Source organism: Triticum aestivum, chromosome 4A, assembly GCF_018294505.1.
Source record: "Triticum aestivum cultivar Chinese Spring chromosome 4A, IWGSC CS RefSeq v2.1, whole genome shotgun sequence".
Classification (NCBI taxonomy): Eukaryota; Viridiplantae; Streptophyta; class Magnoliopsida; order Poales; family Poaceae; genus Triticum; species Triticum aestivum.
Genome location: NC_057803.1, coordinates 525035682 through 525053933, shown reverse-complemented (window position 1 = coordinate 525053933; position 18252 = coordinate 525035682).

The window sequence follows — 18252 nt, the reverse complement described above, 5'->3', positions numbered from 1 at the left end:
CGCCCCGACGCCGCTGCCCCACCTCGACCCCGCCGCCTCCACACCACCGTCGCCGGGGCACCCGTCCTCCCTCCGCGGCCTCTCCGGCTGCTACGAGTGCCGCGCCATCAACGTCGAGCCCGTCTCAAGGTCTGCCGCCTGCTCTGCAATTCTCTGTTTCTTCCATGGGATGACACATGACAGTGCTTTAGTTCATGTACTCCCTGCATAAAGAAATATTAGAATGTTTAGATCGCGTAAAGAAATATAAGAGTATTTAGATCACTAAAGGGGAGTATATAATTAAGGGTCGGTTCTCTTTGGGCTAGATCACGTCAAGAAATATGAGAATGTTTAGATCACTAAAGGAGGGAGTATATATTAAGGGTCAGTTCTCTTTGGGCCTCTGGATGGATATAAGTTGGGTAGAGCCAGTTCTTTTAGGGTTATTGGGTGATTGTCAAAATAAACTTAACTACTTTTTCTGTTTTATTTACTCTGCATATTAGTTTGACCTAAGTCAAATTTTATGAAGCTTCGCCATTAGTCTTCGATATTTTTGTGGGATTATATAGAATTTTTGCAAAACATATATAGGAGATCAACATTATATATGCATGTGGTGAAGATTTTTCTGGTGCAAATCATGTAATAAAGAACTGAAAGGGAGTCAGTTAGTATGGCCACCTAAAGTTCGGTCCAGGATGGACGAAGCTCCAAAAGTTTGAATTTGAGATCGAGGGAGAACTTCTGGGGTTCTGTTGTGGGTTATGATTCCTCGTACAATGCTCACAACCTGAATAGATATGATTTTCTGTTGTGAGAAGTTGAAGGATTTGAGGTTGGCTCCTGTTGAAACTTGGCTAGAGATACAACTTTGTTTTGTCATTGGGAAGTGTAAAGCATTGGAGAAGATTTATTGTTGATGCTCACACCTCCAGAATATTTAGTTAAAACCTTCTGCTGAACTCATTAAGTTGTTGACTGCGCATTATGGAGAAAATTGTATTTCTGCAACCAGATTCAGCTACTGTCGTTACAACACTGTCTTTTGAGTAAATTGAGACTCCACATCATCACTGACATCGCAGGGCCATTTCTGTCAGATCCGTTGTCGAACTCCTCTAACTTGGAAACTTGGGTTATGTGTTACTCTTTCTTCTGAAGTTGTGCTTCTGTGTTATAAATCTCTGAAGTTGTGGTTCTGCAAAAATTGTGCCGCTGAAGTTGTTTGTTAGTGCTTCAAGTTATTTATCTTCTTTTAGGTTATTTATCACTTGTGTTATTATTATACATCTTGTGCTTCTGGGCCAGTTAGAGTATCCATCGATCATATTTGAACCTAATAACAATTCATTCATCTCCATACCACTGCAGACACATCAGAACAGAGGCACTTCATCACCCACGGCTGAGAAAGCAAGGTAGAATCACCACTGCATACATACTATTTCTCTTTTTTTTCTGTTCTTTTCAGATCAATATTGTTGTGATCTTTCATGTCTTTTATAATAGGGAAAATGGTTGTATATGATAGACATCGAACCGTTTCTGTAAACTGAGTACTAACTGAGTTCCCTAAAAAAAGAACCTTAGTACTAACTGAAATATGATGGAACAGAAAATACAATGAAATCAATACGGAACATGCTAGATAAATATTGCCATGAAACCAGATGACACTGATAATTTTAGTGGAAAACAAAGGACTCTTCTGTTATTTTTAGTGAAAAGTTGGTCCACCGACCACTCACATATCCAATTTCCATGATCCTCAACGGAAGTCAGAAACACAACATATCCATGGACTTCTCATTGTTCAAAATCTTCTCTTAGGATTAACCACAACAGCATATCGGGGGTTCAGGAATCAAAATATCAGTTACATCAAGAGTTAGCAATGACCAAACTGGCATGTAACAGGGACACTATAAAAGATAGCCAACATCCAGTTAGGCCAACATAACAGTGAACAAAACTACTGTCAATCAGCTCAGTTCTAGTGCTGTTGGATTTTTCTCGATTGTATTCTTGCAGTTTTGAAAATTCAGTTTATTCGGTTACTGCAAATTCAGTTAATTCAGTTAGGCACACAAATTTCAGAACTTTTGTGTGCCCTAGTACTTGGTGTTTGTAGAAAACCAGGAGTGTCAATGGGACTAGAATTCACTTGTTCTTATATGGGTTTGTAAAACTTGTTCATGTACTGAACTACTAATGCCTTGTGATGCTCTGAATTACTTGTGATGCCTCTGAATTACTTGTGATCACATTGAGAAAGACTTGTAAAGATGATGATCATCTTTAACAGAAAACAATTTGTGATGATTTTGCTAGTTTGCTGGGTTTTGTCTCCGACCATCGTGTCGTGATGATTTTGCAGGTACCTCGAGAGGCCCTTGAGTTTGCCGGAATGTCGATTAACTTCCGTTCCGGCAAATTCGGGTACTCCATATGTCCTATTTTCAGCAAAGGTCATGCTGAAATTTTCCGTGAATTTTAGCATGACTTTGCTAAAAATAGGACATATGGGGTACTTGTGACTAATGCATGGGCCGGGGTATCTTAGTAGTTAATTAAGTAGGATCAAGTGCCCCGGCGTACTTGTGACTAATGCATGGCTTTTAGGGTGCCTCGGTGTCGATAAAAACCGAAATGATGAAAAGTTAGGCTTTTAGGGTGCCTTGGCGTCGAAAAACCCTCAATGATAAAAGCTTAGATTTTAGGATGCCTCGGTGTCGACAAACCCTAAATGATGAGACCATGATCTTGTTCCTTGACAATAACCAACTTTTTGACCAAACTTTGTTTCTATTTAGAGAGAAACATGGCCCACAACGATGAGGCCGGGGGTTCGGGCGGCAAGGCATTCTGGGAGCTGTCCCAGGAGATGGAGGAACAACTTCACTTGTATGAGGCCGCCGCCTTCCCCACCGATCCTGAGACCACGGATGGTGCCGCCGAGGATGACCACACTGATGCCACCACTAATGGTGCCGCCGAGGATGCCACCACTAATGATGGCGGCGCACGCACAGATAGCAGCCAGCCGAAGAGGCAACGGAAGGACCGGCGCCCGATCGTGCTCCGCACCCTCAAGGAGGAAGTTACTGAAGTGGACTCCAACGGGAATCCAACGGCGCCCGAACGAATAGTCAAGGGGTACTCGCTTCAGCTCGGGTGCATTGTCCGGAGCACCGTCTCGATCAACACCGAGAACCTGAGGCATCCTGACCGGGGGAATTTGCGCCACCTCCTCTTCACGAAGCTGCACGAACTATACAAGTTCCCCGCTGAATTTGAAAACACAAGCCTCAAAGGGAATAAAGTGAACAATGCTGCCCTCACGAAGATGAGCAAGGCCCTGTCTACTTGGAAAAGCAATGTGAAGAGAATGATCGAGAAAGGTGAGAGTTATGAGAAGATCAAGGAGAAAAATCCTTCGATCACCGAAGATGACTACAACGACTTCAAGATCAATTGCTCGAGCACCGCAAGCTCCCAATCAAGTGAGTGGGGGAAACAAATGCGGGAGCTGAACATAGGGGAACACACACTCGGTCCCGGCGGTTACAGAGTGGCGGAGCCTATATGGGACAAGGAGGCGGCGGACCGTGCCGAGCAAGGCCTACCGCCCCTCTTCGATAAATACGGTGACAAGCAGACCAGGAACTTTGTCAGGGCCCGGTACAAGAAGGACCCGAAAACAAAGGAGCTTACCACGGATCCGAAGACCAGGCGGCTTGAGCTTGTTCTGGTAAGGAATACACCCCCGCGTAATTAGCTCCATATGGTTGCATTCTAATTAATGAAGCCGAATTTCTAAATGGTTCACATTCCTTCCGCAGGCGACTGAAAGCAGTAGCGCGGGGTCGACTCAGAGCAACCCTTGGGACACCACTCTAAATAGGGGGTTGAATATAATGAAGAACAAGGATAAGCTCAGTAAGCCAACGTCAGCTGGTCGTGTGGCCGGCAAAGGCTTGTCGACAAAATGGGGGTCATACTATACCGCTGGTGTGCGGAAGGAGAAAAAGACCAGCTCGGAAAACCAGGCGCGAGAGGTTCAAGAACTCAAGGCACAGGTGGCGCGGATTCCGGAGATTGTCCAAGAGCAAGTGGAACAACGACTCGGAGCGACGATCACCGCCCTTGTGCCTACCTTGATCTCGGGGTTGAGTGCGTGGATTGCGGGCGGCCAACAGGGGCCGCCCCCGATTCCTAGCTTCACGGCCAGCAACTCGCATAATGCGATGGCGGGGCCATTGGTGCCTCCGGCGGAGGCGGCATTGGTGTCTCCGACGCTGGCACGGGAGCTTAATGCACCCGGGTGTACGCCGGCCGACACCTCTTCAGCAAGCGGCCGCTCCGTCAACTGCACGCCCGCCATTGGCGGTGCCTCGACATTAGCCGAGCTCGACGCCATCATCATGGTAACTAATTAAGCCTCTCTCGGCCGAGGACTTCATCTCCTTGCCTTTGACTGGGCATCCCTGACGCCCTACATGTTTTCGCAGGGCGCCGCCGACGTTCCGTGTACTCTCCTCCACTTCGTGAACAACGAGTTGGTCGATGTCGCCAAGGGCAAAATCGTTCAACCGGGAAACCCCTTGTTCCACGGTACCCAGATGCCACCCAACTTGTTTAGGGTTCAACTGGTTCGGGTGCTGCCAGGCTGCGACGACTTGTTACCTCCAATTCGACCCGTCGGGGCCGACGATGATGACGTGATGACCCTCAGCGCCTGCCTGAGCTGGCCCCTGCTTTGGCCGAAGAGCCAGATTCGTTTGGGGGCGGGGGACACCACCCCAAAGACAACACCGCCAGTCGTGCCGGCGCCAAGTCGGCCCCATGGCAAGACCGCCGTAACGGTGCCAGACATCCCTATGCCACTGGATCCAAACATGCATATGGCACAGGATCAGAACAACGACGACGACGACGATGATACATTTGGCAACGTCGATCAGTACTTTGCGGAGCATGGGTACGATGGCGACTTCATGGGGCCTCCTTCTCAAGAACCAAACCCAACAAAAGACGTGTGCGATCTAGCTCGTACCGCGGAGAAGCCAAGTTGCAACAGGCGCCGTCTGGCGTTCAGCTCTCAGGAGACACCTCCAGCTGCCGACTTCACCGAGCCTCAGATAGGCGAGGTGCGAAATATTATCAGCCCCAACACACTCAAGAAGGCGGTCTGTGAGCAGAACTCGGTCCCATTACAGGAGAAGAAGAAGGCACGCAAAAGAAAGACTAAGAAGGGTGCGAGCCAGCCGGCACCGAGTACGATCCGTGCTCAGGACGGGCCACCTTCACCACAGGATATCTCGAGGAGGGTGCATGTGGCGGGTAGGGCGATGCTACCACCAAATATGCTCAATGCTGCAACCGGTGCTATGCGGAGTCTGCACGACAGTGTTCTTTCTTTGGAGAAGCGGCGTCTCAGAGAGAAGGATGTGGCATACCCAGTTTTCGTGGCCAAGGTGCCAGAGGGCAAGGGCTTTGTGGATGGCGACATCGGGGGTACGATCGTCCTGCGGTTTGATGACATCTTTGCTATGTTTAACCTTCATCCGCTGCACTACACCTTCGTTCGGCTATTTTCGCTGAGTATGGAGATGCGGATCATTCGCGACAAGACCCCGGACATCGTGATAGTCGACCCCTTCTACATGCGTGCCAAGATCTTGGGCAGCGCTGGGGACCGGCAAGTCGCGAGTTCTTACCTCGAAGGCGTCATTCTGGCAAACCAAGATAAGGATAACTTCCTCATGCCTTACTTTCCCGAGTAAGTCCTCCCCTCAACCGGCCCGTAACATATGAATTCTTACTTTTCGATCGTTTTTCTTTTAACATTCCGTGTTTTCTGCAGTGACACACGTTGCACGCTCATCCTCCTAAGCCCCAAATATTCCATGGCCACGTATTTCGACCCGGACCGTCAGTCGAACGTAGACTACACAAATGTCAAGAAGGTTCTTGATGATGTTCTCCCCGGCTACGCCCAATCTGGAGGCACCTTCACCAGGCCTATTCGTAAGTACGGCAAGCACGTGTTCTCCCACAATACGACGTTCTGCTGCGTCAAGCAGCCGCCTGGCGGTCAGAAGGGTGCCTACTATGCCATCCATCACATGCGGGCGATCGTACGGGACCATCATCAACTTCTGCTACCGAGTAAACTCCAAGATTGGGCCGCGAGCGTGTCGGCAATCCAGGACGCGGACCTCCGACAAGAATTCTTTCGCATCTAGTCGGAGTTTGCGGAAATCATCCATCAAGATGTCCTTCGTACCTCGGGGCAGTTCTACCTCAGAAATCAACCGTCCAACAGTGACATCGACACAATGCTACAAATGCAGGATGACAACGCCCGTTCTTTCATGACTCCCACGATAGACGGCGGCTTCATCCACGCTCCGGTCCCTTGAGTCGAGTTGTCTAGTTCTGAAACATCGATTGGCTCATGTTGTAATTAAACTTTAATGAACTTGTAGTATGTCTCTTTGGTTTCGAGAGTCGTTCAACTTAGATGTAATCGATGCTATTAATGTCTTGCTTTTCTCTTCCGATCGTTCTGTTGCATAATTATATATTGCTTATGTATTGTCTGTGAATTGGTACTAACGGTTCGTTTGGCTAGTGCATAGCGATGCCGACATATGTCGTGTACAAGGGTAAGGTTCCCGGAGTCTACGATGACTGGGAGGAGTGTCGGAGACAGGTTCACCGATTCAGCGGTAACAGTTACAAAGGGTACACCACTAGGGCCGAGGCCGAATCTAGATACGCCCGCTATCTAGCGGGAGAGGGGAGGGAGCGTTGGAGGAACCGGATGAAGACGAGTTTCATCGTGATGATGCTCATCGTGATGACCGCAGCTCTCTTCTATGTGATGGTAGTTTAGATGATCGATATCGACTTGTAATGCAAAGACAAACTCGCTACTCGCGGTCTCGAGACTTGTAATATAATGTTCTATCTTTGTTCGGTCTTTTTAATTCGGAGACTAATATGATGAATTGTATTCGGAGACTAATATGATAAATTGTATTCAAAGACTAATCTTCTATTGTATTTGATGAATCTATTGTTGATGTGTGCTGTCTATATTTTGTCAAATTATACATTTTGTAAGCTGTGCAAAAAACAGAAAATAAAAAAATAAAAAAAAACTAATATTCATACTAATGGCGCATCACACGACAGTGCGCCATTAGTATGACAGTGCATACTAATGGCGCATCACCGGGTAGTGCGCCATTAGTATGCCGCGGTTACTAATGGCGCATCCAGAGGTGGTGCGCCATTAGTATGCCAAAGCACCTGGGTATACATGCCCCCTGGGAGGCATACTAATGGCGCACCCTCGGATATACTAATGGCGCACCAGGTGGTGCGCCATTAGTATACCAGATACTAATGGCGCACCAGGTGGTGCGCCATTAGTAAAAATTACTAATGGCGTGCTATCAATGGCGCACCAGTGATGCGCCATTAATGGCCATATTAGGTGCGCCATTAGTAGTGGTATTTCTAGTAGTGTAGTGTCCAGCTCTGCAAAATAAGCTTCCACATACTTCCATAGAGAGAATGATATTTACACAAATCTAATCTACTGACGTATCCCGTGGTGCGACACACCATGGCTGAGCCTTTATCCAAGTCGTTTAATTACCCACCTCAGTGTGGTATGCGAGGTGGTCCCCTTGGCACGTCTTGTAAAAATAGAGATCGTGTCCCCTTATTACGGGATTCTCATCAATACGGGCGTGGGTAACCCAACCACTTCTAGGACTCCTAGATCATAGGAAAGTCCAAACAGACACGGGGAGGACGCTTGATATCCACCCTCTTAATAAAGGGGCAAAGCTTTTACCTTTTCCCTCCCGTGCTTAATTGAATCCTTCCCCCGCCTCAAGATCAAACGCCCAAGGCTCAAGTCAGGTGCTCCGAACCTTCAGTCATGTCCGGATCCAGCCTTCAAGGCCGATGGATGCCCTCCTCCATCACGGAAGAAGACATCAAAAAGTTGAGAGAGGCCAGGTATCTGACTGCCGAAATGTCGCATCGGCTGCCTCCCCGGGGGCAGGCCGACCCTTCTCCCAAACCCGACGAGAGCGTCATGTTTGTCTCCCACTTCCTCCGAGGTCTAGGTTTTGCTCTGGATCCTTTCGTCAGGGGCTTGATGTTTTATTACGGGCTAGATTTCCATGATCTAGCTCCGGACTCCTTCTTGCATATCATGCCCTTTGTTGTCGTATGCGAGGCCTTCCTCTGAGTTACCCCCCACTTTGTCTTATGGCTCAAAACCTTTGAATTAAAGCCAACGGTGATCGAATGGCAACATGCAAAGTGTGGAGTCGCCTCAATACGCAAGATGACGGGAGCTCCATGGCCCAAAGGTTCCATCCCAGAGGTGTCTGCATTGTGGCAACAGGAGTGGTTCTACATCACGACTCCTAGAAGCGCCAAGTGGGCGGCCGCCCCCGTTTTTCGCTGGGGCCCTCCACCATGACTGATGTCATGGATCAGCAGAGGACTAAGTGGGGGTCCAGCCAAGGACGTGCCTTTACTGCAGAGCCGCATTCGAGATCTCTTCAACGACGATATCAGTTTGGTTGCGGTAACACAAATTATGCTGGTTCGTCAAGTCCAACCTTGCAAACGTCGGCCCCTTCGCTTGTGGGAGTTCAATCCCAAGGGTCCGCGTGCCATTCAAAATTTTCTCAGCCTGACGCACGAGGATATGTATAAGTCATTCTTCGGACCTCAAGTAGAGTGTCCGAAAATCACCGAGGACGTGGGCTTGAGCAGTAACCGCGCCGCCGAACAGGTAAGGAATTTTCCGGCCGAACATATTATCTTTCCTGCGTTACGAAGTTATTTCTGAGAGTTTGCTTTTTCGACTAGGACTGGCTAAGAAAGGCGAAGTTGATTCGGTGTTCAGCCCCCCTCCCTGAGGGTTTGGAGAATCCGGTATTGGAAAAGATGCTCCTCACCACACCTTGCCTTGATCCCTTGAAGGAAGCTACTATGGAGGGTAATGCGGGCGGACGCGGGCCCCCAACACTGCCTATTCTGACCGAGGGAGCGAGCGTCTCCGTAAAGGAAGATGACCGGAAGAGGAAAAGGACTGCGCCCAAGAATTCGGAAGCCGAAGCTTCCAAATGGGAGAAGAAATCTTCCACCGGGGGCCCTACCTTGGGGGGCGCTGCTGCCGCACAAAGTCCGCGGGGGGATCAATTCTCTCGGGAGTCGTAAGTGACCCGAAAACTTTAACAGTACAGATATGCCATCCTTTTCTTCTAAGAAAATAACCACCGCATATATTTGTGCAGTTCGGGCCTTAGCCACTCTCAAATGAGCTCGTCTTCGGGGCGTCTTCTTCCAGAGATGATGGAGAGCGAGACGCCTCCTCCGGACTCCTACGCTCTGGAAGCGGGCGACCCTGAAGTGTCATCGCGGAGGGCCTCTCCGAGTGCGGAGAGGCCAGGAGGTGATCCAATTGACCCCGAGGCTCCCAGTGTCCGGCTCCCGAAGAGAGTAGACAAAAGAGTCCGGCGCCGTCTATTGTGCGATCGGACGTTCTGAGGGAGTTGGTGGGGCGAGCGGCCATCTCAGATGATCATCGTGTGCTGATGAATATGGTGATGGAGAGGATATCGTCCGCCAAAAGCGGATTGCATGAAGCTTTTATGAGTCTACTGACAAGCTTTGAGGATAGTAGCCCTGCACATGTTAGGTGTGCTCTGTGTAGATAGTAGCCCCTGAGACTCTAGTTGCTGTCAGAAACGATGACGAACGGAGGATCATACTCCGAGGTAATAACCATACTGCCTTTATGTGCAGGAGATGGAAACTCCGGTGGCCAGCCGGACTAGCCAGTTTGCCAGTTTAGAACGGCAGTTGGATGCGGCAGATGCCGACATCGATCTTGTTAACAGAAGGCTTGACGAGGCGCAGGGTAAGTATCCTTGTCTGGTAAACGCCACATAGGAAGAGTATGATGCCAGTGTTTTCAACATGTTATGACTGCAGATGGAGCTGCCACTGTTGAAGCCTTGCGGGCGGAACTTGCCCGAGCCAAGGAACAAGCAAGATTGGGTAATGCGGCTGCTTTGAAGGCAGCCGAAGAGTTGCGAGCCGAGAAGGCCGCACATGGCGAGAGCCGGAAGAAGATGGCCAATATGGCCGTAGAATTAAAAGCCGCCGTAGACCGTTGCCGGGATCTTGAAAAGGAGAACCAGGCGAAGGCGTCGGACCTTGAGAAGGCTGCTGTAACGGGGAAAGACCTCCGCTCTGCTATGAGGGCAAAGAAGGAGGAGCTGCGGGAAGCCGGGGATATTGTAGCCGGGAAGTCCTTTATGCTGCAGAGGAAGTACGGAGATCCACGGTATGCCCCTCTGGATCAGCTGTGGAGTTCGGAGGATGCGTATATGGATCTGGCGGCGAGCGCTGCCGATGCGGCCAAGTACTTCCAGAGTCAGACGGACCGTGAAGTAGACCAGCTGTTTTCGAAGCAATTCCTTTCTCCCGAGCGTCCACTTTCGTTGACGGACCAATTAGCCGAATGGGCCGAACTAAATAGGTAGTCTGGACTCTCCATGAGTTCTGTTGTGGATCAACTATGGTCGGGAAGGTCAAAACCGAGCAGCTATTTCAGCATGGTGCAGCAGGTCCTTGTTGTGGTACCGCGCATAAATGCGATGAAGAGGTCGGCGTGCATAGAAGGCGCATGGATGGCCTTTGCCCGTGCTAAAGCATACTGGGCAGAGATGGATGCTACCACTGTTGCGGCGCAGGATTCGGCCATAGGTCGAATGGCTGCTGAGCACTACTTTGAGGAAGTTCTTGAGGGTTCTCGTTTGATAGAGACCCAATGCTCAAAATATATTATGTTTGAATGACATGTAATCTCATTGTAAGCGAAATGCTTTTTAGATTTTTATGAGGCTACTTTTATACATTTGCCTGAAAGTAATGTGATGCCTCCTGGGCGGCCGTTTATGTATACATGTGTATAACCTGAAAGATTGCAGTCATTGGCTTCAACCCCCACGCATATAATGCGGAGGTGTTCGCAAAAACACGTGTTCACACTTAACCCAATGTCTTGGTCCTATTAAGGAGGTGATAGCGGAGCAAGCAAGGCAACCAGACTATAATGCTTTAACACTTTCACTTAGCCATAGGAGTTTGACAGTGGGGCTACTAGATAGCCCCTGGTGGCTCCACACTCTCCCGATCCCGGGGTGCGTATATGCCTGGCCGGAAAGCAGCCCTTCGTTAAGGCGGAGGAATTCTAACATTCCCATGTGTCATCGAGTGGTTGACCAGTCTCACGCTAGATCATGACAGTTAGTTTTCGGCTTTCTCTACTGAGGTGCTTGTCCGGATGAACCAGGGCACAATCGCAGTAGTTCTCCTGGTGCTACCTTAGCTGGTAAAGCAGAACGTAAGGCACCAAAACACAGGAGCCGGGCAAACCCAACATTTGACCAAAGACAATGATTTGGAGCTGATGCATATAGGGCCAAACTCGCGACGCCGAACACTCCCTAGGGTATTCGGTCTTTGTGGTATAAACCGGGCCTGAAGAATGGCCTTTGTAAGAAGCCCCTTGTGTCCACGTACGTGCATTGTTCTGGCGTGGCCACATGCCAAGACGTCAGCATCCTTCCCAACGGTGGATATGTATCAACAAGAGACAGTAAAAAAGGTTTACGCAGGGTCTTAATCTAAAAAGAATCCTTGGGTCGGGTCCCTGCTGCATGTCTGCCCCTGTGTCTCCGTTGTGCCATATCCTGGACGGGTGTAGCACGATGATCATCTGTAAAAGATAGGAATTTAGGTAAAAAGGTTGTCGTGCAAAAGGATAGTTTTCGAAAGAAACCATGTATAATTCAAGATAAGAAGAAATCGCCACTCGTCTGCGTGCATTGAGCCCCCTGTACTTTTGAAAGATAGGGGTGTGACCGTTTATTCGATATGAGTAGCGGCGTCGGACTTAATTAGTTGTGTCTGAGGTCTTGACGACCTATTGGATGCTTTTGCTGGTCCGGGCGCCTTTAGTGTGCGGCTGCCCAGGTAGCCTCACTTTCTTTGGCGCGCAGAGATCGCTTGATACTTTCGTGCACTGAAATGATGCCACGTGGACCGGGCATCTTGAGTGTTAGGGAGGCGTAGTGTGGTATTGCATTAAAGCAAGCGAAACTTCGCGTCCGAGTAGTGCCGGATAGCCACTTTTAAATAGAGCGATGTGGAAAGCTAAATGCTCGCGACGGAAGTTATCGGGGGAGCCAAATATAACTTGTAGTAGGAGGGAACCCGTACAACGAGCCCCTGGGCCTGGCGTTACTCGTTTAAAGGTAGTATTGCTATGGCGAATTTGTGTTGGGTCTAACCCCATCCCGCGGATTGTATCCTGATATATTAGGTTTAGGCTACTGCCTCCATCCATCAAGACTCGTGTGAAGTGGTATCCGCCAATTACTGGGTCTAATACCAGTGCAGCCCATCCTGCGTGCCGGATACTTGATGCGTAATCACGATGGTCGAAGGTGGTCTGTTGAGACGACCAGTGGCGGGAATTCACGGTGATAGGCACTTGGGTAAATTTTTCAGGGAGTGCCGCATTGTTTTTTCTCTTGATCACGTGTAACACATTTACTGTTTTGACTTTGGGTGGAAATTTGTTTTGTTCCCCTTTGTCTTGTTTGGGAGGTTCGTCCTCGTCTTCACTTGGTGTATCCTCCCCCTTGTGTATGGCGTTAAGCTTTCCGGACTGCTTGAAGACCCAACATTCTCTGTGGGTATGATTAGCAGGTTTGCTGGGGGTACTATGGATCTGACATACTTGGTCTAGAATTTTGTTGAGGCTAGACAGTTCATCCCTGGTGCCTTTGGAGGGCGGCTTTTGGTTTGGCCGAGGGACTTTGAATCCGGCATTTACTGCCGTGCCCTTCGTGTTGTCTTCTTTATTCTGACGTTTGTTATTGTTGTTGCGCCGTGATTTCCCGTTTCCATCTCTAACTTCAGATGTACTGGGGTCGCTGGTGCTGCATCTGGCTAGCTAGCTGTCCTCACCCACGCAAAAGCGGGTCATGAGGTTTGTTAATGCGGCCATCATTCTCGGTTTGTTTTGGCCGAGGTGTCTGGCGAGCCATTCGTCGCGGACGCTGTGCTTGAAAGCCGCTAAGGCTTCGGCGTCCGTGCAGTCGACAATCTAGTTCTTTTTAGTAAGAAACCTATTCCAAAGCTTTCGGGCTGACTCTCTGGGCTGTTGAGTTATGTGACTCAGGTTGTCCGCATCCGGAGGTCGGACATAAGTCCCTTGAAAGTTTGCCCGAAAGGCGTCTTAGAGCTCTTCCCAACTTCCAATGGAGCTTTCGGGGAGGCCTTTGAGCCAGTGACGAGCTGGCCCTTTGAGTTTGAGAGGTAAGTACTTGATGGCATGGAGATCATCCCCATGAGCCATATGTATATGGAGGATATAGTCCTCAATCCAGACCCCAGGGTCTGTTGTTCCGTCGTATGCCTCTATGTTTATGGGCTTGAATCCCTCTGCAAATTCATGGTCCAGCACCTCATCGGTGAAACATAGGGGGTGTGCGGCACCCCTGTAGCTGGGTGTGATGCGTTGTTCGGATATTTGTTGTGTTGCATTGTATGCTGGGGCGTGCTTCCGTGGTCCATAGATGGATCTTGTTGCACCGTCCTTTGGGTGCGAGCCCTCGCATGGGTCGCGTGTTGCATTGTGAGCGGCGTTGAATGCCGTTCTGTGGTGATAGAGGGGTCGTCTATCCGACCAGGTGGCTGCTTTGATATTTGGTTGTGGGGGGTCTGAGGCCTCCTCATCAAATTCGGGTAGCAGCTTCCGCTTTGGGTAGCTCTTGGAGGGGCGATTGTCGCCGTACCTTGCTACAGTGTTGAGTATTTTGCTCCATCTGAATTGGAGTGTGTCTTGTGCAGCCTTGAGCCTTCACTTCTTATTTTTGAGGCTCCTCACGGTGGCAACAAGCCTTTTACGGGCGTTCTGCTGCTCCGGGTGCCTATCCGGCGTTATGTCGTCCGGACCATTATCCTTGATTTGGTTTGTTTGTTCGGTTTGATTATCAGGATTGCCGTTGTCCGGCAGCTGTCCGCCCTGCTCGAGCGCTAGGTCTGTGTGATCGCTATTTCTGTCGGGGCGGGATTTGGGGCGGCACTTGCATCGCCGCTTTGACTGCTTTTCGAGGGAACAATCCTTTGGTGCGTCCTTCCGCTCTTCCTCGTCATCTTTTGGTGCGTCCACCATGTATACGTCGTATGACGAGGTGGCGTTCCAGGGCTCAATAGGCGTTGGTTGTTCATCATCTCCTTCATCGGCGTCCATACCATCAATGTCGTCGGAGTCGAAGTCGAGCATGTCAGTTAAGTCGTCGACAGTGGCTGCGAAGTGGGTGGTGGGTGGGTTTTGAATTTCTTCATCGTCCGTACCCCAACCTTGCTGACCGTAGTCCGGCCAGGGCTCTCCTGATAAAGAGAGAGACTTCAGTGACTTCAGGATATCGCCGAAAGGCGAGTGCTAAAAGACGTCCGAGGCTGTGAACTCCATGATCGGCGCCCAATCGGATTTGATCGGCAGGGGCGCGGAGGGTTCAGAGTCCGGAGAAGAATCCGGCTCCATGGAGTCACGCGTCTTGCAGAGTACGGGGATGGTGTTCGGCTCAACCGCTGTTGGGATTACAGCCCCCAAGGTGGCGTCCAACCGCCCATCCTCGATCGGCGCGGTTGGCTCCGAACTAAGGGTCGGAGCCAATGCGGGTGCGGCCTCCAGGGCACTGTTCGGCGGCAGAGCTAGATCATGCTCGTCGTGACAGAGCGCCGCGCTCGGCAGTGGTTCGAATCCATCGAAGATCAAGTCCCCGCGGATATCGGCCGTATAGTTTAAACTTCCGAATCTGACCTGACGGCCAGGGGCGTAGCTTTCGATCTGCACTAGATGGCCAAGTGAATCGGCCCGCAGTGCGAAGCCGCCAAAGATGAAGGTCTATCCGGGGAGGAAGGTCTCACCCTAGACTGCACCGCCATTGCTGGTCGTAGGAGTCATCGGGCCTGACGGCGACGGCACAGAGGAACTCTCAATGAAAGCACCAATGTCGGTGTCAAAACCGGCGTATCTCGGGTAGGATGTCCCGAACTGTGTGTCTAGGCCGGATGGTAACAGGAGGCAGGGGACACGAAGTTTTACCCAGGTTCGGGCCCTCTCGATGGAGGTAAAACCCTACGTCGTGCTTGATTAATATTGATGATATCGGTAATACAAGAGTTAATCTACCACGAGATGAGAGAGGCTAAACCCTAGAAGCTAGCCTATGGTATGATTGTTGATGTGTATGTTGTCCTACGGACTAGAAACCTCCGGTTTATATAGACACTGGATAGGGTTAGGGTTACATAGAGTCGGTTACAATGGTAGGAGATCTGAACATCCGTATCGCCAAGATTGCCTTCTACGCCAAGGAAAATCCCTTCCGGACACGGGACGGAGTCTTCAATCTTGTATCTTCATAGTCCAGGAGTCCGGCTAAAGGTATAGTTCGGCTATCCGAACACCCCCTAATCCAGGACTCCCTCAGTGGGTTTATGACCAAGTTTATATATGAACAATATTTGAATCTTCTCAGAATTCTTTTATGTATGATTGGTTATCTTTGCAAGTCTCATCGAATTATCAGTTTGGTTTGGCCTACTAGATTGATCTTTCTTGCAATGGGAGAAGTGCTTAGCTTTGGGTTCAATCTTGTAGTGTCCTTTCCCCATGAAAGTAGGGAAGCAAGGCAAGTATTGTATTGTTGCCATCTAGGATAACAAGATGGGGTTTATATCATATTGCATGAGTTTATCCCTCTACATCATGTCATCTTGCTTAAAGCGTTACTCTGTTCTCTTGAACTTAATACTCTAGATGCATGCTGGATAGTGGTTGATGTGTGGAGTAATAGTAGTAGATGCAGGCAGGAGTCGGTGTACTTGTCTCGGACATGATGCCTATATACATGATCAAACCTAGATATTCTCATAACTATGCTCAATTCTGTCAATTGCTCAACAGTAATTTGTTTACCCACCGTAATACTTAGGCTCTCGAGAGAAGCCTCTAGTGAAACCTATGGCCCCCGGGTCTATTTTTCATCATATTAATCTTCCAATACTTAGTTATTTCCTTTGCCATTTATTTTACTTGCATCTTTATTTCTCTTTACCATAAAAATACCGAAAATATTATCTTATCATATCTATCAGATCTCACTCTCGTAGGTGACCAAGAAGGGATTGAAAACCCCTTTATCACGTTGGTTGCGAGGAGTTTATTTGTTTGTGTAGGTGCGAGGGACTCGTGCGTGGCCTCCTACTGGATTGATACCATGGTTCTCAAAAACTGATGGAAATACTTACGCTTCTCTGCTGCATCACCCTTTCCTCTTCAAGGGAAAACGAACGCAGTGCACAAGAGGTAGTATGGGCCTACATGGGCCATAGGGGAGAGGGGAGGCAGCCCACAAGGGTTGTTCGCGCCCCCCTTCCATGGGGAGTCCAAATTGTACTAGGGGAGGGGCACACCCCCTTTCTTCTCCTCTTCCCTCTCCCTTCCCCCTTTCCCTCTCCATGAGAAGGAAAAGAGGGGGCCGAATCCTACTAGGACTTGGAGTCCTGGTAGGACTCCCCTCTCCTTGGCACGCCCCTGGTGGCCGGTCGGCCTCCTCCCCTCCTCCTTTATATCCATGGGCAGGGCACCCCTTGGAGACAGACCAACTATTCCAAGCAGTGTGCGACGCCTTCCTCCACAATTTACTCCTCCGGTCATCTTCATGTAGTTCTTAGGCAAAGCCTTGCACGGATCACATCACCATCATCGTCACCACGCCATCGTGCTGACGAAAATCTCCCTCGACCCTCTGCTAGATCAAGAGTTCGAGGGACATCATCGAGCTGAACATGTGCTGAACTCGGAGGTGTCGTACGTTCGGTACTAGATCGGTTGGATCGTGAAGACGTTCGACTACATCAGCCGCGTTAACCTAACACTTCCGCTTTCGATCTATGAGGATACATGGACACGCACTCACCCACCCGTTGCTAGTCATCTCCTAGATAGATCTTGCATGATCGTAGGATTTTTTTTGAAATTGCATGCTATATTCCCCAACAATATCGCACACAACCTCATCTGGCTGACCATTCACTACTACAGGATGCTGCTAACGTGAAACTATGATCAGAGACCCTTCGATGAAACTGTGTGCGATGCACTAATCGCAAAAGGTGGTGTAAAAAACTTGTCAAAAGGTGCAAAACGTTTGCGATGGCGGAGCCATCAAACACGGGTCAGTTTATAGTTGCGTGTGTGATGCAGGTCATATGGTTCAGTTCAATTAACTGTTTACAATGAGGAGGAACCAAAAAAAACGGGCAGCCAGATGAATGTGTGTGATATACAGCATACGGTTCCCTCAGATGAACTATTTGTGATTAGGAAACACAAAAACGGTCAGCCAGCTCAAGGTGTGTGCGATATACAGCATGCGGTTCACTCGGATGAATTGTTTAAGTTGAGACAAGAGAACTGAAACAGTTGAATATAACAAGATGTGTGTGATACGCAGTAAACTGGTATGTAATCAGAAATGTGTGCGAAGACCGATAATAACACAGACGGTTGTTGCTAATAAGACGTGTTTGTTGTGGGATGGGATTGCATACAGAACAACAACATATATATACACACTTACAAGGACATGGTTGAATAACCAAATTAAAAATCCACTTACATAGGTGCCTACTACAACCATGGCATTTGCACACACCAAAGTAAACTATTACATGCATAATTACATAGGTGGGTACTACACACATGACATTTCCACACACCAATAAAGTAAACTATATATTACATGCATGATTAACTAGCATAAACGATCATCTGATCATCATCTACATCTTGTGACGCTTGCTCTGCTTGTGGCTTGATCTGGGCTCGTCGATTTGGGTAACGAGGCACTTCCTCATGTCAACGATCCGCCTGTGCATCTTGTAGCATGTGTACACGCTCTTGGCCGTGAACTTGAGGTGAGTTTCATCTGGTTGCCGCATCTAGGCCCTATGCTAGGATACGAGACTTATTCTGTGGGCATCGTGTTTATCTTTTCATAGTAGGCATCGATGATGGCCGAGGTGAGTTCAACCAAGGAGTCCTTCGTCATGCTGCCCCAGACCCTGTAGTGCTCA